The 22,334-nt window shown below is 52.0% G+C and overlaps 1 protein-coding gene across 1 annotated transcript in view; it reads right to left on the bottom strand.

Annotated features, from left to right (window-relative positions):
• Positions 1 to 22,334, bottom strand: part of LOC144754051 (class I histocompatibility antigen, Gogo-OKO alpha chain-like) — a 250,093-nt gene that overhangs the window by 119,416 nt on the left and 108,343 nt on the right. The gene's annotated exons all lie outside the window — the stretch shown is intronic.

Below are 22,334 nucleotides of genomic sequence, written 5' to 3'. Positions count from 1 at the left end.
CACCCGGCAGATTCCACCTATACATGTAGCGTACACTCGGCAGATTACACCTATACATGTAGCGTACACCTGGCAGATTACACCTATACATGTAGCGCACACCCAGCAGATTCCACCTATACATGTAACGTACACCCGGCAGATTACTCCTATACATGTAGCGTACTCCCGGCAGATTACACCTATACATGTAGCGTACACCCGGCAGATTACACCTATACATGTAGTGTACACCCGGCAGATTCCACCTATACATGTAGCGTACACTCGGCAGATTACACCTATACATGTAGCGTACACCCGGCAGATTACACCTATACATGTAGCGTACACCCGGCACGTTACACCTATACATGTAGCGTACACCCAGCAGGTTACACCTATACGTGTAGCGTACACCCGGCAGATTACACCTGTACATGTAGCGTACACCCGGCAGATTACACCTATACATGTAGCGTACACCCAGCACATTACACCTATACATGTAGCGTACACCCGGCAGGTTACACCTATACATGTAGCGTACACCCGGCAGATTACACCTATACATGTAGCGTACACCCAGCAGATTACACCTATACATGTAGCGTACACCCGGCAGATTACACCTATACGTGTAGCGTACACCCAGCAGATTACACCTATACGTGTAGCGTACACCCAGCAGATTACACCTATACGTGTAGCGTACACCCGGCAGATTCCTCCTATACATGTAGCGTACTCCCAGCAGATTACACCTATACATGTAGCGTACACCCGGCAGATTACACCTATACATGTAGTGTACACCCGGCAGATTCCACCTATACATGTAGCGTACACTCGGCAGATTACACCTATACATGTAGCGTACACCCGGCAGATTAAACCTATACAAGTAGCGTACACCCGGCAGATTACACCTATACGTGTAGCGTACACCCAGCAGATTACACCTATACGTGTAGCGTACACCCAGCAGATTACACCTATACGTGTAGCGTACACCCGGCAGATTACTCCTATACATGTAGCGTACTCCCAGCAGATTACACCTATACATGTAGCGTACACCCGGCAGATTACACCTATACATGTAGCGTACACCCGGCAGATTCCACCTATACACGTAGCGTACACTCGGCAGATTACACCTATACACGTAGCGTACACTCGGCAGATTACACCTATACATGTAGCGTACACCCGGCAGATTACACCTATACATGTAGTGTACACCCGGCAGATTCCACCTATACATGTAGCGTACACTCGGCAGATTACACCTATACATGTAGCGTACACCTGGCAGATTACACCTATACATGTAGCGCACACCCAGCAGATTCCACCTATACATGTAACGTACACCCGGCAGATTACTCCTATACATGTAGCGTACACCTGGCAGATTACTCCTATACATGTAGCTTACACCCTGCAGGGTACACCTATACATGTAGCGTACACCCGGCAGGTTACACCTATACAAGTAGCGTACACCCAGCAGATTACTCCTATACATGTAGCGTACACCCGGCAGATTACTCCTATACATGTAGCGTACTCCCAGCAGATTACACCTATACATGTAGCGTACACCCGGCAGATTACACCTATACATGTAGTGTACACCCGGCAGATTACACCTATACATGTAGCGTACACCCGGAAGATTACACCTATACATGTAGCGTACACCCGGCAGATTACACCTATACGTGTAGCGTACACCCAGCAGATTACACCTATACGTGTAGCGTACACCCAGCAGATTACACCTATACGTGTAGCGTACACCCGGCAGATTACTCCTATACATGTAGCGTACTCCCGGCAGATTACACCTATACATGTAGCGTACACCCGGCAGATTACACCTATACATGTAGTGTACACCCGGCAGATTCCACCTATACATGTAGCGTACACTCGGTAGATTACACCTATACATGTAGCGTACACCCGGCAGATTACACCTATACATGTAGCGTACACCCGGCACATTACACCTATACATGTAGCGTACACCCAGCAGGTTACACCTATACATGTAGCGTACACCCGGCAGATTACACCTGTACATGTAGCGTACACCCGGCAGATTACACCTATACATGTAGCGTACACCCAGCAGATTACACCTATACGTGTAGCGTACACCCAGCAGATTACACCTATACGTGTAGCGTACACCCGGCAGATTACTCCTATACATGTAGCGTACTCCCAGCAGATTACACCTATACATGTAGCGTACACCCGGCAGATTACACCTATACATGTAGTGTACACCCGGCAGATTCCACCTATACATGTAGCGTACACTCGGCAGATTACACCTATACACGTAGCGTACACTCGGCAGATTACACCTATACATGTAGCGTACACCCGGCAGGTTACACCTATACATGTAGCGTACACCCGGCAGGTTACACCTATACATGTAGCGTACACCCGGCAGATTACACCTATACATGTAGCGTACACCCGGCAGGTTACACCTATACATGTAGCGTACACCCGGCAGGTTACACCTATACATGTACCTCCTAGACCATTACCCACGGAGGCTCCCTTTAGGGGCCCGCAGTGCTTCGATTGCGGGATGTGGGGACATATCGCCCGCCTTTGCCCCCAGAAACGTTCACAGGAGGAGCCCATGGACATCAACTTCCTGCCCAAGGCCGTCATGTATTCAGCGGAGTTGGGTGGAGCCTATCACGTGAGTGTTACCGTCAACGGGACGATAGTCAAGGCTCTCCTAGACTCGGGTTGTAAGCAGTCAGTAATACAGGGAGATTTCGTGAGGCCCCACCAGGTAATGCCAGAGGGGTCTGTGTATATCAAGTGTGTACACGGGGACGTGAAGGGATATCCGGTAGCGTACATCCCCATCGAGGTAAAGGGAAAAGACACTCTAGTAGTAAAGGTTGGGGTTATGGATGCCCTTCCAGAGGCCCTCATTCTCGGGACGGATAATCCCCACTTCCTGGACCTCTTTAAGGACTGCCTAATTCCAAAGACAGAGAAAGGTGTCAGGGCTATCCCGGATCTCACCTCTACTGACCCCTGGGAGGGAGACAGGAGCTTTCGTTTCGCTCAAGCCAATGATTCCGGCTTACTCAACGCCTGGGAGCAGGCCCACCAAGAACAGAACAATCCGCAACCAACCTATCCTCGTTTTCTGATTAAGGAGGACCTCCTCTATAGACAAGCCAAACATGATGACCCCCTGCAACTGCTTGTACCGACATGCTTTAGAGAACAAGTTATGTTCTATGCCCATACGCACTTGCTTGCGGGGCACATCGGGAGCGAAAAAACCGCCCAAAACGTTCTACGCAGCTTTTACTGGCCTGGTATTTATCATGACATCAAAGCCCACTGCCAGACATGCGACCTGTGTCAAAGGAAGAACACCCAAAGACCTGCAGCAGTGCCCCTCCAACCCCTTCCCATAATCGGAACCCCGTTTGAAAGGGTTGGAATGGACCTGATCGGCCCCCTACCTCCGACACGCAAAGGATACAGATATGCTCTCGTAATCGTGGATTACGCGACTCGTTTCCCGGAGGCGTTCCCTTTTGAAAAGCCCCACGTCCAGGAACATCGCGGATAAGTTCATGGAACTGTTTTCCCGGGTCGGATTCCCTAAAGAGATCCTGACGGATCAGGGGACACCCTTCATGTCCCGAGTAATGAAGGAAGTATGCCGCCTCCTGGGGCTACACCAGATAAAAACGTCAGTGTATCATCCCCAGACTGACGGCCTGGTGGAGCGCTATAACGGGACCCTTAAGGTGGTGCTCAAGAAGATGTTTACCGTGAACGAAAGCGATTGGGACCTACTGCTTCCCCTGGCCCTATACGTTATCCGTGGCCAGAAGCAGAGCAGTTTAGGCTGCTCGTCTTTCGAGATGTTGTACGGACGCCAACCCCGGAGCCTCCTGGACATGACCCGTGAGGTGTGGGAATCAGAGCCAGGGAGGGAGACCAGAACGCTGTTGGAATACAGCCAGAATCTAAGGAACAAGTTGGGCAAGATACGCGAACTGGCGGGGGAGGGTGCGGGAGGGGGCGGGAGAGGACACAAACGGCGGGAGGGGGCGGGAGATCCATTCGAGGACACAGGGGGCGGGGGAGGGTGCGGGAGAGGACACAAACGGCGGGAGGGGGGCGGGTGAAGACACGGACGGCGGGAGGGGGCGGGAGAGGACACGGACGGCATTCACTTTCAGTGAAAGGGGAGGGAACGGAAAAAACGTAACTCCGCCCTGGGAAAAAATCTCCGGAACGCCCCCGAATCTGGTCCAGCCTTGATGGACAGATCCGGCACTCAATGGCTAGCCTCCATTTATGGAGCTAACCAATGAGAGCCGTGGGACGTTCCAGGAGTCCTTATTGACGACATAGGATTTCACCTGCGCTGAAGAGCTGCGCAGAGCGCAGCCTTCGGCAGGCGAAACCCAAAAAGGAGACTGTATACCGGAATAAAACCCGCTCTTCCCAAAACCCCAGTGTCTCTGGATTTATTCGACAGTCGAGCTGAACCCCCACAGCTACCAAATGCCCTGTTTTCCGTCTAGCTTCGGCATCCCCCACTTTGTTGAGTTCTGGGTTTTTTCTTGTTAGTTTTATATATTGCGCAAACTCAGCCCAAGGTCGACGCCAGTTGCTTTACAGATGGACACATTTATTTTGTTAGGCATAGGATGATTAAGTGATTTGCCGAGAGTCACCGGATGTGGAGCGTCCTTGCCGAGACTGGAACCCCCGCTTTGAGGTATGTTGTGAATTCTGCTGTGTCTGTGAGGGTGCCTGAAGTCTGTGTATAGTGTAAGAGTGTCTCTGCTGCGTAGACTGCCTGCATGCACGCACTCGAGGGGCTGAGATGATGCCATGTGGAGCTCCTCTGCTCCTGCGGGTGCGTGTCGCAAGTGACTTGCGTGTAATTTACAGTCATAAAGCAAGCAGGTACACGGATGTGCCTGTACCAGCAGACGTCTCGTTGCAGCACTGGGCAGGCGCACTGCGCATCGGAGCACGGACCACAGATGCAGGTACACTCTGGCGTCCAGCACACCGAGGCTGGCATGTTCAGACACACATACAGCGCTGCGAGTACCGACACAACACTGTAACTAGATGTTATCACTCAATTAAAAGTAGCGTCTTTTTATTAGCTGCTGAATGATGAGAGGTTGACTCGACAGTGGATGCATTCGAATCTGTAACCTCAGATTACACACAGGTCCCTGCAACCGGTGCATTACCGACAGGTCTATCTTAGATGCGCATGCTGAATAGGAAGTGCGCGGTGTGCTGCACTGGGCCGCTTGCAGCACAGAGGACGGTACCAGGCTTGCCACGGTTTCAGAAGCGCTGTCGAGGGAGATTCATTGCCCTTCCCCCCTTTCACCCACCCTCCCCAACTCACCTCCAAACTTCACCGTTAGAAACATCCTGCCTCCTCCGGGGGCGAGCCTTGATCTCGAGCGGGGCCTGGGTAGGAGTAGGGTGGAGTGGGGTAGATTGGAGTAGGATTGACTGGAGTAAATTGGGATGTGGTTCACTGAAGATATTGGAGTAGGATTGAGTGGGGTAGATTGAAATAGGGAGGAGTGGGGTAGATTGGAGTGGGGTATAGTGGGGTGGGGTAGATTGGAGTGGGGTATAGTGGGGTAGAGTCGGGTAGATAGGAGTGGGTTAGATTGGAGTAGGGTAGAGTAGGGTAGAGTGGGGTAGAGTGGAGCGGGTTAGATTGGGTACTGTGGGGTAGATTGGAGTCGGGTAGATTGGAGTGGGGTAGAGTTAGGTAGAATGGAGTGGGGTAGATTGAAGCGGGTTAGATTGGGTACAGTGGGGTAGATTTGAGTCGGGCAGAATGTAGTAAGTTAGATTGGGGTTGGGTAGAATGTAGTGGGGTAGATTGGAGTGGGGTAAAGTTGGGTAAAATGGAGTGGGGTAGATTGGAGTTGGGTAGAATGGAGTGGGGTAGATTGGAGTAGGATGGACTGGAGTAAATTGGGATGTGGTTCACTGAAGATATTGGAGTAGGATTGAGTGGGGTAGATTGAAATAGGGAGGAGTGGGGTAGATTGGAGTGGGGTATAGTGGGGTGGGGTAGATTGGAGTGGGGTATAGTGGGGTAGAGTCGGGTAGATAGGAGTGGGTTAGATTGGAGTAGGGTAGAGTAGGGTAGAGTGGGGTAGAGTGGAGCGGGTTAGATTGGGTACTGTGGGGTAGATTGGAGTCGGGGAAAATGGAGTGGGGTAGATTGGAGTGGGGTAGATTGGAGTTGGGTAGAATGTAGTGGCGTAGATAGGAGTGGGGTAGAGTTGGGTTGAATGGAGTGGGGTAGATTGGAGCGGGTTAGAGTGGAGTGGGGTAGATTGAGGTAGATTGTATTGTAGTACATTGGGGTGGATTGTTGTGGGCTGGAATGGGGTAGAGTGAAGTAGATTGCGCGGCGTGGGGTGGACGGCGTGGAGTACGGTAGTTTGGAGTTGAGTATGGTAGATTAGGGAAGCTGGATTGAGGTAGATTGGAGTAAAATAGATTGTGGTAGGGGTAGAGTGAAGTGCAGTAGAGTTGGGTAGATTGGGGTAGACTGGAGTGTGGTAGATTGGAGCGGGTTAGATTGGGTACAGTGGGGTAGATTGGAGTCGGGTAGATTGGAGTGGGGTAGAGTTAGGTAGAATAGAGTGGGGTAGATTGAAGCGGGTTAGATTGGGTACAGTGGGGTAGATTTGAGTCGGGCAGAATGTAGTAAGTTAGATTGGGGTTGGGTAGAATGTAGTGGGGTAGATTGGAGTGGGGTAAAGTTGGGTAAAATGGAGTGGGGTAGATTGGAGTTGGGTAGAATGGAGTGGGGTAGATTGGAGTAGGATGGACTGGAGTAAATTGGGATGTGGTTCACTGAAGATATTGGAGTAGGATTGAGTGGGGTAGATTGAAATAGGGAGGAGTGGGGTAGATTGGAGTGGGGTATAGTGGGGTGGGGTAGATTGGAGTGGGGTATAGTGGGGTAGAGTCGGGTAGATAGGAGTGGGTTAGATTGGAGTAGGGTAGAGTAGGGTAGAGTGGGGTAGAGTGGAGCGGGTTAGATTGGGTACTGTGGGGTAGATTGGAGTCGGGGAAAATGGAGTGGGGTAGATTGGAGTGGGGTAGATTGGAGTTGGGTAGAATGTAGTGGCGTAGATAGGAGTGGGGTAGAGTTGGGTTGAATGGAGTGGGGTAGATTGGAGCGGGTTAGAGTGGAGTGGGGTAGATTGAGGTAGATTGTATTGTAGTACATTGGGGTGGATTGTTGTGGGCTGGAATGGGGTAGAGTGAAGTAGATTGCGCGGCGTGGGGTGGACGGCGTGGAGTACGGTAGTTTGGAGTTGAGTATGGTAGATTAGGGAAGCTGGATTGAGGTAGATTGGAGTAAAATAGATTGTGGTAGGGGTAGAGTGAAGTGCAGTAGAGTTGGGTAGATTGGGGTAGACTGGAGTGTGGTAGATTGGAGCGGGTTAGATTGGGTACAGTGGGGTAGATTGGAGTCGGGTAGATTGGAGTGGGGTAGAGTTAGGTAGAATGGAGTGGGGTAGATTGAAGCGGGTTAGATTGGGTACAGTGGGGTAGATTTGAGTCGGGCAGAATGTAGTAAGTTAGATTGGGGTTGGGTAGAATGTAGTGGGGTAGATTGGAGTGGGGTAAAGTTGGGTAAAATGGAGTGGGGTAGATTGGAGTTGGGTAGAATGGAGTGGGGTAGATTGGAGTGCGGTAGATTGGAGTGGGGTAGATTGGAGTGGGGTATATTGGAGTAGGGTGGAGTGGGGTAGATTGGAGTGGGGTATATTGGAGTAGGGTGGAGTGGGGTAAATTGGAGTGGGGTAGAGTCGGGTAGATTGGAGTGGGGTAGATTGGAGTAGGGTGGAGTGGGGTAGATAGGAGTGTGTTAGAGTTGGGTTGAATGGAGTGGGGTAGATTGGAGCGGGTAGAGTGGGGTAGATTGGGGTGGGGTAGATTGGAGTGGGGTAGAGTGGGGTAGATTGGAATGGGGTAGAGTGGGGTAGATTGGAGTGTGTTAAGAGTTGGGTTGAATGGAGTGGGGTAGATTGGAGCGGGTAGAGTGGGGTAGATTGGGGTGGGGTAGATTGGAGTGGGGTAGAGTGGAGTAGATTGGAATGGGGTAGAGTGGGGTAGATTGGAGTGGGTTAGATTGGAGTGGGGCAGATTGGAGTGGGGTAGATTGGAGTGGGGTATAGTGGGGTAGATTGGAGTGGGGCAGATTGGTATAGGGAGGAGTGGGGTATATTTGAGTGGGGTACATTGGGATGGGGTTCTCTGAAAGGTGTATATTGGAGTAGGATGGAGTGGGGTAGATTGGAGTGGGGTAGATAGGAGTGGGGTAGAGTCGGGTAGATTGGAGTGTGTTAGATTGGGGTGGAGTGGGGTAGAGTGGAGTGGGGTAGAGTGGGGTAGATTGGAGTGGGTTAGATTGGAGTAGGGTGGAGTGGGGTAGATTGGAGTGGGGTAGATTGGAGTAGGTTAGATTGGAGTGGGGTAGATTGGAGTAGGGTGGTGTGGGGTAGATAGGAGTGTGTTAGAGTTGGGTTGAATGGAGTGGGGTAGATTGGAGCGGGGTAGAGTGGAGTGGGGTAGATTGAGGTAGATTGTATTGTAGTACATTGGGGTGGATTGTTGTGGGCTGGAATGGGGTAGAGTGAAGTAGATTGCGCGGCGTGGGGTGGACGGCGTGGAGTACGGTAGTTTGGAGTTGAGTATGGTAGATTGGGGAAGCTGGATTGAGGTAGATTGGAGTAAAACAATTGTGGTAGGGGTAGAGTGAAGTGCAGTAGAGTTGGCTAGATTGGGGTAGACTGGAGTGGGGTAGATTGTAACGGGTTAGATTGGGTACAGTGGGGTAGATTGGAGTCGGGTAGAATGTAGTGGGGTAGATTGGAGTGGGGTAGATTGGAATGAGGTAGAGAGGGGTAGATTGGAGTGGGGTAGAGTGGGGTAGATTGGAGTGGGGTAGAGTGGGGTAGATTGGGATGGGGTTCACTGGTAGGTGTATATTGGAGTAGGGTGGAGTGGGGTGGATTGGAGTGGGGTAGAGTGGGGTAGATTGGGGTGGGGTAGATTGGAGTATGGTAGAGTGGGGTAGATTGGAGTGGGGTAGAGTGGGGTAGATTGGGATGGGGTTCACTGGTAGGTGTATATTGGAGTAGGGTGGGGTGGGGTGGATTGGAGTGGGGTAGAGTGGGGTAGATTGGGGTGGGGTAGATTGGAGTATGGTAGAGTGGGCTAGAGTGGAGTGGGGTAGAGTGGGGTAGATTGGGGTGGAGTTCACTGGAAGGTGTATATTAGAATAGGGTGGAGTGGGGTAGATTTGAGTGGGGTAGAGTGGAGTGGGATAGAGTGGGGTAGATTGCAGTGGTTCCGCTCCTACCTCGGCAATCGTTCCTTCTGTGTTGCCATCCCTCCCTTCAAGTCCAATTTCCAGCCACTGGCCATGGGGGTTCCGCAGGGATCCTCGCTGAGCCCCACGTTGTTTAATCTGTACGTGAGACCGCTGGCTGAGGTCGCCAGGCAGTGGGGCCTAACTTTGGTCTCATATGCCGACGACACTCAGCTAGCGGTTACTCTCAGCGGGGATGCGGAACTAGATGCCCCCAGGTTTCAGGATGGACTGAAGGCGGTGGCTTGCTGGTTGACGGGGAACTGTCTCCAGCTGAATGCCACCAAGACAGAGGTTATGATTGTCGGAAGGGGAGTGGAACTTTGGGGTGACCATTGGTGGCCATCAGAGCTGGGACCAACCCCGACTCCGGTGTCGGAGTTGAAAAACTTGAGAGTCTGGTTGGATGCTGGTCTCACTTTCGTAGGACACACTAAAAGAACAGCTGCCTGCTGCTTTGGTCTGTTGAGAGGCTTAAGACCTGTCCTCAAATACTTTGATGCCCCAACCAGACAGCTAGTAATCCAGGCCACTGTTATCTCTCGCCTGGATTATGCTAGCTCTCTTCTGGCTGGGGCCAACCAGGCTGAGCTCACTCGCCTGCAAAGGGTGCAAAACGCTGCGGCCAGAGCGATTGTTGGCCTGCCCAGATTTTGTTCGGTGGCGAGTGTCCTTCGCTCCTTACACTGGCTCCCAGTGAGGAAGCGTATTCTTTTCAAGGTCCTATGCTTGACTTTTAAGATTCTGAGAGGCATAGGCCCTGAGATCATGTCTTGCTTCCTTTCCTTCTATGTCCCCACTCGCACCCTGCGCTCCCAAGGCCAGGCCTTTGTCGTAGTCCCTAGATACAGGCTCTGCCGTATGGGGGGACGCTCCTTCTGTGTAAAGGCGGCATTAGCGTGGAACTCTCTCCCGATGGAAATCCGTCTGCTGGAGGATCTTTTGGCTTTCCGGAAAGCCTTGAAAACTTTTTTGTTTTAGCTGCCTCTTTTCAGTCCCCAGTTTATTCTTATTGTGCTTTTCTTTTAGAGCTGGTCCCTTCTTAGCATTCCGCTTCCTTCTGTTGTGTTATGTTCCTCCTTGTCAACATGCGCTCAGGACGCTCCTTAGCTGGAGTAGCTGTGCGCACAACAAAAACAACAATAACATAACATAACATAACAGATTGGGATGGGGTTAACTGGAAGGTATATTGGAGTAGGGTAGAGTGGGGTGGATTGGAGTGGGATAGAGCTGGGGTAGATTGGAGTAGGGTGGAGTGGGGTAGCCTGGAGTGGGGTAGAGTGGTGTAGATTGGAGTAGGGTAGAGTGGGGTAGATTGCCATTGGGTTCACCGGAAGGTGTATATTGGAATAGGGTGGAGTGGGGTAGATTGGAGTGGGGTAGAGTGGGGTAGATTGGAGTGGGGTAGATTGGAGTGGGGTAGAGTGGAGTGGGGTAGAGTGGGGTAGATTGGGTTCATTGAAAAGGTGTATATTGGAGTAAGGTAGAGTGGGGTAGACGGGGGGGGTCACTGGAAGGTGTATATTGGAGTAGGGTGGAGTGGAAGGGTAGATTGCGGTGGGGTTCACTGGAAGGTGTATATTGGAGTAGGGTAGAGTGGGGTAGATTGGAGTGGGGTAGATTGGGGTGAGGTTCACTGGAAGGTGTATATTGGAGTAGGGTGGAGTGGGTAGATTGGAGTAGAATGGAGTGGGGTAGATTGAAGTGGGGTAGAGTACAGTGGGTAAAGTGGGGTAGCATAAGGGTGGGGTTCACTGGAAGGTGTATATTGGAGATGGGTTGAGTGGGGTAGATTGAGTGGGGTAGATTGGAATGGGGTAGATTGGGGTAGATTGGAGTGGGGTAGAGTGGGGTAGTTTGGAGAGGGGCATAGCGGAGTAGATTGAGTGGCGTAGAGTGGAGTGGAGTAGATTGGGATGGGGTTCAATGGAAGGTGTATATTGGAGTAGGGAGGAGTGGGGTAGATTGGAGTGGGGTAGAGTGGGTAGATTGGAGTGGGGTGGAGTGGGGTAGAGTGGAGTGGGGTAGATTGGGATGGGGTTCACTGGAAGGAGTGTATTGGAGTAGGATGAGTGGGGTAGATTGGAGTGGGGTAGATTGGAGTGGTGTAGAGTGGGGTAGATTGGAGTGGGGTGGAATGGGGTAGAATGGAGTGGGGTAGATTGAAGTGGGGTAGATTGGAGTGGGGTAGTGTGGGGTAGATCAGAGTAGGGTGGAGTAGGGTGGATTGGGTAGATTGGAGTGGAGGTAGGTTGAGGTGGGGTTCACTGGAAGGTGTATATTGGAATAGGGTGAGTGGGGTCGATTGGAGTGGGGTAGAGTGGAGTAGATTGGAGTGGAGTGGAGTAGAGTGGGGTAGATTGGAGTGGGGTAGAGTGGGGTAGATTGGAGTGGGGTAGAGTGGGGTAGATTGGAGTGGGGTAGTGTGGGGTAGATCGGAGTAGGGTGGAAGAGGGTGGAGTGGGGTATATTGTAGTGGGGGTAGATTGAGGTGGGGTTCAGCTGGAAGGTGTATTGGAATAGGGTGGAGTGGGGTAGATTGGAGTGGGGTAGATTGGAGTCGAGGTACAGTGGAGTAGATTGGAGTGGAGTAGAGTGGGGTAGATTGGAGTGGGGTAGATTGGAGTAGGGTGGAGTGGGGTAGAATGGAGTGGGGGAGAGTGGGGTAGATTGGATTGGGCTAGAGTGGGGTAGATTGGGGTGGGGTTCACTGGAAGGTGTATATTGGAATAGGGTGGAGTGGGGTAGATTGGAGTGGGGTAGGGTGGAGTGAGGGGTAGAGCGGGGTAGGTGATTGGGATGGGGTTCACTGTAAGGTGTATATTGGAATAGGGTTGAGTTGGGTAGAGTGGGAGGTACATTGGGATGGGTTCACTGGAAGGTGTATATTGGAGTAGGGAGGAGTGTGGTAGATTGGAGTGGGGTAGATTGGAGCTGGGGTAGAGTGGGAGTAGATTTGAGTGGGATAGAGTGGAGTAGGATGGAGTGGGGTAGATTGGATTGGGGTAGATTGGACTGTGGTAGAGTGGGGTAGAGTGGAGTGGGGTTCACTGGAAGGTGTATATTGGAGTAGGGTAGAGTGGGGTAGGTTGGAGTAGGGTAGAGTGGGGTAGACTGGAGTGGGGTAGATTGGAATAGGGAGGAGTGAGGTAGATTGGAGTAGGATAGAGTGGAGTAGATTGGAGTTGGGTAGATTGGAGTAGGGAGGAGTGGGTAGATTGGAGTGGGGTAGAGTGGGGTAGATTGGAGTGGGGTAGAGTGGGGTAGATTGGAGTGGGTAGAGTGGGGTAAATTGGTGTTGGGTAGAGTGGGGTAGATTGGAGTGGGGTAGAGTGAGGTAGATAGGAGTGGGTTCACTGGAAGGTGTATATTGGAGTAGGGTAGAGTGGGGTAGGTTGGAGTAGGGTAGAGTGGGGTAGACTGGAGTGGGGTAGATTGGAATAGGGAGGAGTGAGGTAGATTGGAGTAGGATAGAGTGGAGTAGATTGGAGTTGGGTAGATTGGAGTAGGGAGGAGTGGGGTAGATTGGAGTAGGATAGAGTGGAGTAGATTGGAGTTGGGTAGATTGGAGTAGGGAGGAGTGGGGTAAATTGGTGTTGGGTAGAGTGGGGTAGATTGGAGTGGGGTAGAGTGAGGTAGATAGGAGTGGGGTAGATTGGAATGGGGTAGAGTGGGGTAGATTGGAGTGGGGTAGTTTGGAGAGGGGTAGAGTGGGGAAGATTGGAGTGGGATAGAGTGGGGTAGATTGGAGGCGAGTAGATTTGGATGGTGTTCACTGGAAGGTGTATATTGGAGTAGGGAGGAGTGGGGTAGATTGGAGTGGGGTAGATTGGAGTCGGGTAGAGTGGGGAAGATTGGAGTGGGATAGAGTGGGGTAGATTGGAGTAGGATGGAGTGGGGTAGATTGGAGTGGGGTAGATTGGAGTGGGGTAGAGTGGGGTAGATTGGGGTGAATTCACTGGAATGTGTATATTGGAATAGGTTAGAGTGGGGTAAATTGGAGTGGGGTAGAGTAGGGTAGATTGGAGTGGGGTTCACTGGAAGGTGTATATTGGAGTAGGGTAGAGTGGGGTAGGTTGGAGTAGGGTAGAGTGGGGTAGACTGGAGTGGGGTAGATTGGAATAGGGAGGAGTGAGGTAGATTGGAGTGGGGTAGATTGGGATGGGGTTAACTGAAAGGTGTATATTGGAGTAGGATGGAGTGGAGTAGATTGGAGTTGGGTAGATTGGAGTAGGGAGAAGTGAGGTAGATTGGAGTGGGGTAGAGTGGGGTAAATTGGTGTCGGTAGAGTGGGGTAGATTGGAGTAGGGTAGAGTGAGGTAGATAGGAGTGGGGTAGATTGGAGTGGGGTAGATTGGAATGGGGTAGAGTGGGGTAGATTGGAGTGGGGTAGAGTGGAGTGGGGTAGAGTGGAGTGGGGTAGAGTGGGGTGGGGTTTACTGGAAGTTGTATATTGGAGTGGGGTAGATTGGAGTGGGGAAGATTGGAGTGGGGCGTAGAGTGGGGTAGAGTGGGGTAGGGTGGAGTGGGGTAGATTGGGATGGGGTTCACTGGAAGGTGCATATTGGAGTGGGGTAGAGTGGGTAGATTGGAGTGGGGGTAGAGTGGAGTAGGGTGGAGTAGGGTAGATTGGGATGGGGTTCACTGGAAGGTGTACATTGGAGTAGGGTGGAGTGGGGTAGAGTGGGGTAAATTGGAGTGGGGTAGAGTGGAGTGGGGTAGAGTGGGGTAAATTGGAGTGGGGTAGAGTGGAGTGGGGTAGAGTAGAGTGGGGTAGAGTAGAGTGGGGTAGAGTAGAGTGGGGTAGAGTGGGGTAGATTGGAGTGGGGTAGAGTGGAGTGGGGTAGAGTGGGGTAAATTGGAGAGGGGTAGAGTGGAGTGGGGTAGAGTAGAGTGGGGTAGAGTAGAGTGGGGTAGAGTAGAGTGGGGTAGAGTGGGGTAGATTGGGATGGGGTTCACTGAAAGGTGTAGATTGGAGTGGGGTAGAGGGGTAAATTGGTGTCGGGTAGAGTGGGGTAGATTGGAGTGGGGTAGAGTGAGGTAGATAGGAGTGGGGTAGATTGGAGTGGGGTAGATTGGAGTGGGGTAGAGTGGAGTAGATTGGAGTGGAGTGGAGTAGAGTGGGGTAGATTGGAGTGGGGTAGAGTGGGGTAGATTGGAGTGGGGTAGATTGGAGTAGGGTGGAGTGGGGTAGAATGGAGTGGGGGAGAGTGGGGTAGATTGGATTGGGCTAGAGTGGGGTAGATTGGGGTGGGGTTCACTGGAAGGTGTATATTGGAATAGGGTGGAGTGGGGTAGATTGGAGTGGGGTAGAGTGGAGTGGGGTAGATTGGGATGGGGTTCACTGTAAGGTGTATATTGGAATAGGGTTGAGTTGGGTAGAGTGGGGTACATTGGGATGGGTTCACTGGAAGGTGTATATTGGAGTAGGGAGGAGTGGGGTGGATTGGATTGGGGTAGATTGGACTGTGGTAGAGTGGGGTAGATTGGAGTGGGGTAGATTGGAGTGGGGTAGAGTGGGTTAGATTGGGGTGGGATAGAGTGGGGTAGATTGGAGTGGGGTTCACTGGAAGGTGTATATTGGAGTAGGATAGAGTGGAGTAGATTGGAGTTGGGTAGAGTGGGGTAAATTGGTGTCGGGTAGAGTGGGGTAGATTGGAGTGGGGTAGAGTAAGGTAGATAGGAGTGGGGTAGATTGGAGTGGGGTAGATTGGAATGGGGTAGAGTGGGGTAGATTGGAGTGGGGTAGAGTGGGGTAGTTTGGAGAGGGGTAGAGTGGAGTGGCGTAGAGTGGAGGCGAGTAGATTTGGATGGTGTTCACTGGAAGGTGTATATTGGAGTAGGGAGGAGTGGGGTAGATTGGAGTGGGGTAGATTGGAGTCGGGTAGAGTGGGGAAGATTGGAGTGGGATAGAGTGGGGTAGATTGGAGTAGGATGGAGTGGGGTAGATTGGATTGGGGTAGTTTGGACTGTGGTAGAGTGGGGTAGATTGGAGTGGGGTAGAGTGGAGTGGGGTAGATTGGAATAGAGAGGAGTGAGGTAGATTGGAGTGGGGTAGAGTGGGGTAGATTTGAGTGGGATAGAGTGGAGTAGGATGGAGTGGGGTAGATTGGATTGGGGTAGATTGGACTGTGGTAGAGTGGGGTAGAGTGGAGTGGGGTTCACTGGAAGGTGTATATTGGAGTAGGGTAGAGTGGGGTAGGTTGGAGTAGGGTAGAGTGGGGTAGACTGGAGTGGGGTAGATTGGAATAGGGAGGAGTGAGGTAGATTGGAGTAGGATAGAGTGGAGTAGATTGGAGTTGGGTAGATTGGAGTAGGGAGGAGTGGGGTAGATTGGAGTGGGGTAGAGTGGGGTAGATTGGAGTGGGGTAGAGTGGGGTAGATTGGAGTGGGGTAGAGTGGGGTAAATTGGTGTTGGGTAGAGTGGGGTAGATTGGAGTGGGGTAGAGTGAGGTAGATAGGAGTGGGGTTCACTGGAAGGTGTATATTGGAGTAGGGTAGAGTGGGGTAGGTTGGAGTAGGGTAGAGTGGGGTAGACTGGAGTGGGGTAGATTGGAATAGGGAGGAGTGAGGTAGATTGGAGTAGGATAGAGTGGAGTAGATTGGAGTTGGGTAGATTGGAGTAGGGAGGAGTGGGGTAGATTGGAGTAGGATAGAGTGGAGTAGATTGGAGTTGGGTAGATTGGAGTAGGGAGGAGTGGGGTAAATTGGTGTTGGGTAGAGTGGGGTAGATTGGAGTGGGGTAGAGTGAGGTAGATAGGAGTGGGGTAGATTGGAATGGGGTAGAGTGGGGTAGATTGGAGTGGGGTAGTTTGGAGAGGGGTAGAGTGGGGAAGATTGGAGTGGGATAGAGTGGGGTAGATTGGAGGCGAGTAGATTTGGATGGTGTTCACTGGAAGGTGTATATTGGAGTAGGGAGGAGTGGGGTAGATTGGAGTGGGGTAGATTGGAGTCGGGTAGAGTGGGGAAGATTGGAGTGGGATAGAGTGGGGTAGATTGGAGTAGGATGGAGTGGGGTAGATTGGAGTGGGGTAGATTGGAGTGGGGTAGAGTGGGGTAGATTGGGGTGAATTCACTGGAATGTGTATATTGGAATAGGTTAGAGTGGGGTAAATTGGAGTGGGGTAGAGTAGGGTAGATTGGAGTGGGGTTCACTGGAAGGTGTATATTGGAGTAGGGTAGAGTGGGGTAGGTTGGAGTAGGGTAGAGTGGGGTAGACTGGAGTGGGGTAGATTGGAATAGGGAGGAGTGAGGTAGATTGGAGTGGGGTAGATTGGGATGGGGTTAACTGAAAGGTGTATATTGGAGTAGGATGGAGTGGAGTAGATTGGAGTTGGGTAGATTGGAGTAGGGAGAAGTGAGGTAGATTGGAGTGGGGTAGAGTGGGGTAAATTGGTGTCGGTAGAGTGGGGTAGATTGGAGTAGGGTAGAGTGAGGTAGATAGGAGTGGGGTAGATTGGAGTGGGGTAGATTGGAATGGGGTAGAGTGGGGTAGATTGGAGTGGGGTAGAGTGGAGTGGGGTAGAGTGGAGTGGGGTAGAGTGGGGTGGGGTTTACTGGAAGTTGTATATTGGAGTGGGGTAGATTGGAGTGGGGAAGATTGGAGTGGGGCGTAGAGTGGGGTAGAGTGGGGTAGGGTGGAGTGGGGTAGATTGGGATGGGGTTCACTGGAAGGTGCATATTGGAGTGGGGTAGAGTGGGTAGATTGGAGTGGGGGTAGAGTGGAGTAGGGTGGAGTAGGGTAGATTGGGATGGGGTTCACTGGAAGGTGTACATTGGAGTAGGGTGGAGTGGGGTAGAGTGGGGTAAATTGGAGTGGGGTAGAGTGGAGTGGGGTAGAGTGGGGTAAATTGGAGTGGGGTAGAGTGGAGTGGGGTAGAGTAGAGTGGGGTAGAGTAGAGTGGGGTAGAGTAGAGTGGGGTAGAGTGGGGTAGATTGGAGTGGGGTAGAGTGGAGTGGGGTAGAGTGGGGTAAATTGGAGTGGGGTAGAGTGGAGTGGGGTAGAGTAGAGTGGGGTAGAGTAGAGTGGGGTAGAGTAGAGTGGGGTAGAGTGGGGTAGATTGGGATGGGGTTCACTGAAAGGTGTAGATTGGAGTGGGGTAGAGGGGTAAATTGGTGTCGGGTAGAGTGGGGTAGATTGGAGTGGGGTAGAGTGAGGTAGATAGGAGTGGGGTAGATTGGAGTGGGGTAGATTGGAGTGGGGTAGAGTGGAGTAGATTGGAGTGGAGTGGAGTAGAGTGGGGTAGATTGGAGTGGGGTAGAGTGGGGTAGATTGGAGTGGGGTAGATTGGAGTAGGGTGGAGTGGGGTAGAATGGAGTGGGGGAGAGTGGGGTAGATTGGATTGGGCTAGAGTGGGGTAGATTGGGGTGGAGTTCACTGGAAGGTGTATATTGGAATAGGGTGGAGTGGGGTAGATTGGAGTGGGGTAGAGTGGAGTGGGGTAGATTGGGATGGGGTTCACTGTAAGGTGTATATTGGAATAGGGTTGAGTTGGGTAGAGTGGGGTACATTGGGATGGGTTCACTGGAAGGTGTATATTGGAGTAGGGAGGAGTGGGGTGGATTGGATTGGGGTAGATTGGACTGTGGTAGAGTGGGGTAGATTGGAGTGGGGTAGATTGGAGTGGGGTAGAGTGGGTTAGATTGGGGTGGGATAGAGTGGGGTAGATTGGAGTGGGGTTCACTGGAAGGTGTATATTGGAGTAGGATAGAGTGGAGTAGATTGGAGTTGGGTAGAGTGGGGTAAATTGGTGTCGGGTAGAGTGGGGTAGATTGGAGTGGGGTAGAGTAAGGTAGATAGGAGTGGGGTAGATTGGAGTGGGGTAGATTGGAATGGGGTAGAGTGGGGTAGATTGGAGTGGGGTAGAGTGGGGTAGTTTGGAGAGGGGTAGAGTGGAGTGGCGTAGAGTGGAGGCGAGTAGATTTGGATGGTGTTCACTGGAAGGTGTATATTGGAGTAGGGAGGAGTGGGGTAGATTGGAGTGGGGTAGATTGGAGTCGGGTAGAGTGGGGAAGATTGGAGTGGGATAGAGTGGGGTAGATTGGAGTAGGATGGAGTGGGGTAGATTGGATTGGGGTAGTTTGGACTGTGGTAGATTGGAGTGGGGTAGATTGGAGTGGGGTAGAGTGGAGTGGGGTAGATTGGAATAGAGAGGAGTGAGGTAGATTGGAGTGGGGTAGAGTGGGGTAGATTGGTGTCGGGTAGAGTGGGGTAGATTGGAGTGGGGTAGAGTGAGGTAGATAGGAGTGGGGTAGATTGGAGTGGGGTAGATTGGAATGGGGTAGAGTGGGGTAGATTGGAGTGGGGTAGAGTGGAGTGGGGTAGAGTGGAGTGGGGTAGATTGGGATGGGGTTCACTGGAAGGTATATATTGGAGTGGAGTGGGGTAGAGTGGGGTAGATTGAAGTGGGGTAGATTGGGGTGGGGGTAGAGTGGTGTAGAGTGGGGTAGGGTGGAGTGGGGTAGATTGGGATGGGGTTCACTGGAAGGTGTACATTGGAGTAGGGTGGAGTGGGGTAAATTGGTGTCGGGTAGAGTGGGGTAGATTGGAGTGGGGTAGAGTGAGGTAGATAGGAGTGGGGTAGATTGGAGTGGGGTAGATTGGAGTGGGGTGGAGTGGGGTAGAATGGAGTGGGGGAGAGTGGGGTAGATTGGATTGGGCTAGAGTGGGGTAGATTGGGGTGGGGTTCACTGGAAGGTGTATATTGGAATAGGGTGGAGTGGGGTAGATTGGAGTGGGGTAGAGTGGAGTGGGGTAGAGTGGGGTAGATTGAAGTGGGGTAGATTGGGGTGGGGGTAGAGTGGTGTAGAGTGGGGTAGATTGGAGTGGGGTAGATTGGGATGGGGTTCACTGGAAGGTGTACATTGGAGTAGGGTGGAGTGGGGTAGATTGGAGTGGGGTAGAGTGGGGTAAATTGGAGTGGGGTAGAGTGGAGTGGGGTAGAGTAGAGTGGGGTAGAGTAGAGTGGGGTAGAGTAGAGTGGGGTAGAGTAGAGTGGGGTAGAGTAGAGTGGGGTAGAGTGGGGTAGATTGGGATGGGGTTCACTGAAAGGTGTACATTGGAGTGGGGTAGAGGGGTAAATTGGTGTCGGGTAGAGTGGGGTAGATTGGAGTGGGGTAGAGTGAGGTAGATAGGAGTGGGGTAGATTGGAGTGGGGTAGATTGGAGTGGGGTAGAATGGAGTGGGGGAGAGTGGGGTAGATTGGATTGGGCTAGAGTGGGGTAGATTGGGGTGGGGTTCACTGGAAGGTGTATATTGGAATAGGGTGGAGTGGGGTAGATTGGAGTGGGGTAGAGTGGAGTGGGGTAGAGTGGGGTAGATTGGGATAGGGTTTAATGGAAGGGGTATATTGGAATAGGGTGGAGTGGGGTAGATTGGAGTGGGGTAGAGTGGAGTGGGGTAGAGTGGGGTACATTGGGATGGGTTCACTGGAATGTGTATATTGGAATAGGGTAGAGTGGGGTACATTGGAGTGGGGTAGATTGGAGTGGGGTTCACTGGAAGGTGTATATTGGAGTAGGGTAGAGTGGGGTAGACTGGAGTGGGGTAGATTGGAATAGGGAGGAGTGAGGTAGATTGGAGTGGGATAGAGTGGGGTAGATTGGGGTGGGGTTCACTGAAAGGTGTATATTGGAGTAGGATAGAGTGGAGTAGATTGGAGTTGGGTAGATTGGAGTAGGGAGGAGTGGGGTAGATTGGAGTGGGGTAGAGTGGGGTAAATTGGTGTCGGGTAGAGTGGGGTAGATTGGAGTGGGGTAGAGTGAGGTAGATAGGAGTGGGGTAGATTGGAGTGGGGTAGATTGGAATGGGGTAGAGTGGGGTAGATTGGAGTGGGGTAGAGTGGGGTAGTTTGGAGAGGGGTAGAGTGGGGTAGATTGGAGTGGCGTAGAGTGGAGTCGAGTAGATTTGGATGGTGTTCACTGGAAGGTGTATATTGGAGTAGGGATTAGTGGGGTAGATTGGAGTGGGGTAGATTGGAGTCGGGTAGAGTGGGGAAGATTGGAGTGGGATAGAGTGGGGTAGATTGGAGTAGGATGGAGTGGGGTAGATTGGATTGGGGTAGTTTGGACTGTGGTAGAGTGGGGTAGATTGGAGTGGGGTAGAGTGGAGTGGGGTAGAGTGGGGTAGATTGGGGTGAATTCACTGGAATGTGTATATTGGAATAGGTTAGAGTGGGGTAGGTTGGAGTAGAGTAGAGTGGGGTAGATTGGAATAGGGAGGAGTGAGGTAGATTGGAGTGGGGTAGAGTGGGGTAGATTGGGATGGGGTTCACTGAAAGGTGTATATTGGAGTAGGATGGAGTGGGGTAGATTGGAGTGGGGTAGATTGGAGTGGTGTAGAGTGGGGTAGATTGGAGTAGGGAGGAGTGAGGTAGATTGGAGTGGGGTAGAGTGGGGTAAATTGGTGTCGGGTAGAGTGGGGTAGATTGGAGTGGGGTAGAGTGAGGTAGATAGGAGTGGGGTAGATTGGAGTGGGGTAGATTGGAATGGGGTAGAGTGGGGTAGATTGGAGTGGGGTAGAGTGGAGTGGGGTAGAGTGGAGTGGGTAGAGTGGAGTGGGGTAGATTGGGATGGGGTTCACTGGAAGGTGTATATTGGAGTAGGATGGAGTGGGGTAGATTGGAGTGGGGTAGATTGGAGTGGTGTAGAGTGGGGTAGATTGGAGTAGGGTGGAGTAGGGTAGAATGGAGTGGGGTAGAGTGGGTAGATTGGAGTGGAGTAGAGTGGGGTAGATTGGAGTGGGGTAGATTGTAGTGGGGTAGATTGGAGTGGGATAGTTTGGAGTAGAGTGGGGAAGATTGGAGTAGGGTGGAGTGGGGTAGATTGGAGTGGGATAGAGTGGGGTAGATTGGAGTAGGGTGGAGTGGGGTAGACTGGATTGGGGTAGATTGGACTGTGGTAGAGTGGGGTAGATCGGAGTGGAGTAGAGTGGAGTGGGGTAGAGTGGGGCAGATTGGGGTGAGGTTCACTGGAATGTGTATATTGGAATAGGGTAGAGTGGGGTAAATTGGAGTGGGTAGAGTGGGGTAGATTGGAGTGGGGTTCACTGGAAGGTGTATATTGGAGTAGGGTAGAGTAGGGTAGGTTGGAGTAGGGGAGAGTGGGGTAGACTGGAGTGGGGTAGATTGGGATGGGGTTCACTGAAAGGTGTATATTGGAGTAGGATGGAGTGGAGTAGATTGGAGTTGGGTAGATTGGAGTAGGGAGATGTGGGGTAAATTGGAGTCGATAGAGTGGGGTAGATTGGAGTGCGGTAGAGTGAGGTAGATAGGAGTGGGGTAGATTGGGGTGGGTTTCACTAGAAAGTGTATATTGGAATAGGGTAGAGTGGTGTAGATTGGAGTGGGGTAGATTGGGGTAGATTGGAGTGGGGTAGATTGGGGTGGGGCGTAGAGTGGGGTAGGGTGGAGTGGGGGGTAGAGTGGGGTACAGTGGGGTAGCGTGCAGTGGGGTAGATTGGAGTGGGGTAGATTGGGGTGGGGGTAGAGTGGTGTACAGTGGGGTAGGGTGGAGTGGGGTAGATTGGGATGAGGTTCACTGGAAGGTGCATATTGGAGTGGGGTAGAGTGGGTAGATTGGAGTGGGGGTAGAGTGGAGTAGGGTAGATTGGGATGGGGGTAGAGTGGTGTAGAGTGGGGTAGGGTGGAGTAGAGTGGTGTAGAGTGGGGTAGGGTGGAGTAGGGTGGAGTGGGGTAGAATGGAGTGGGGTAGATTGAAGTGGGGTAGATTGGGGTGGGGGTAGAGTGGTGTAGAGTGGGGTAGGGTGGAGTGGGGTAGATTGGGATGGGGTTCACTGGAAGGTGCATATTGGAGTGGGGTAGAGTGGGTAGATTGGAGTGGGGGTAGAGTGGAGTAGGGTGGAGTGGGGTAGATTGGGATGGGGTTCACTGGA

This window comes from Lissotriton helveticus, chromosome 5_1 (assembly GCF_964261635.1).
Source record: "Lissotriton helveticus chromosome 5_1, aLisHel1.1, whole genome shotgun sequence".
NCBI classification, from domain to species: Eukaryota; Metazoa; Chordata; class Amphibia; order Caudata; family Salamandridae; genus Lissotriton; species Lissotriton helveticus.
Note: the sequence above shows the minus strand (reverse complement) of the source record. Positions and strands in the feature narration are given on the sequence as shown.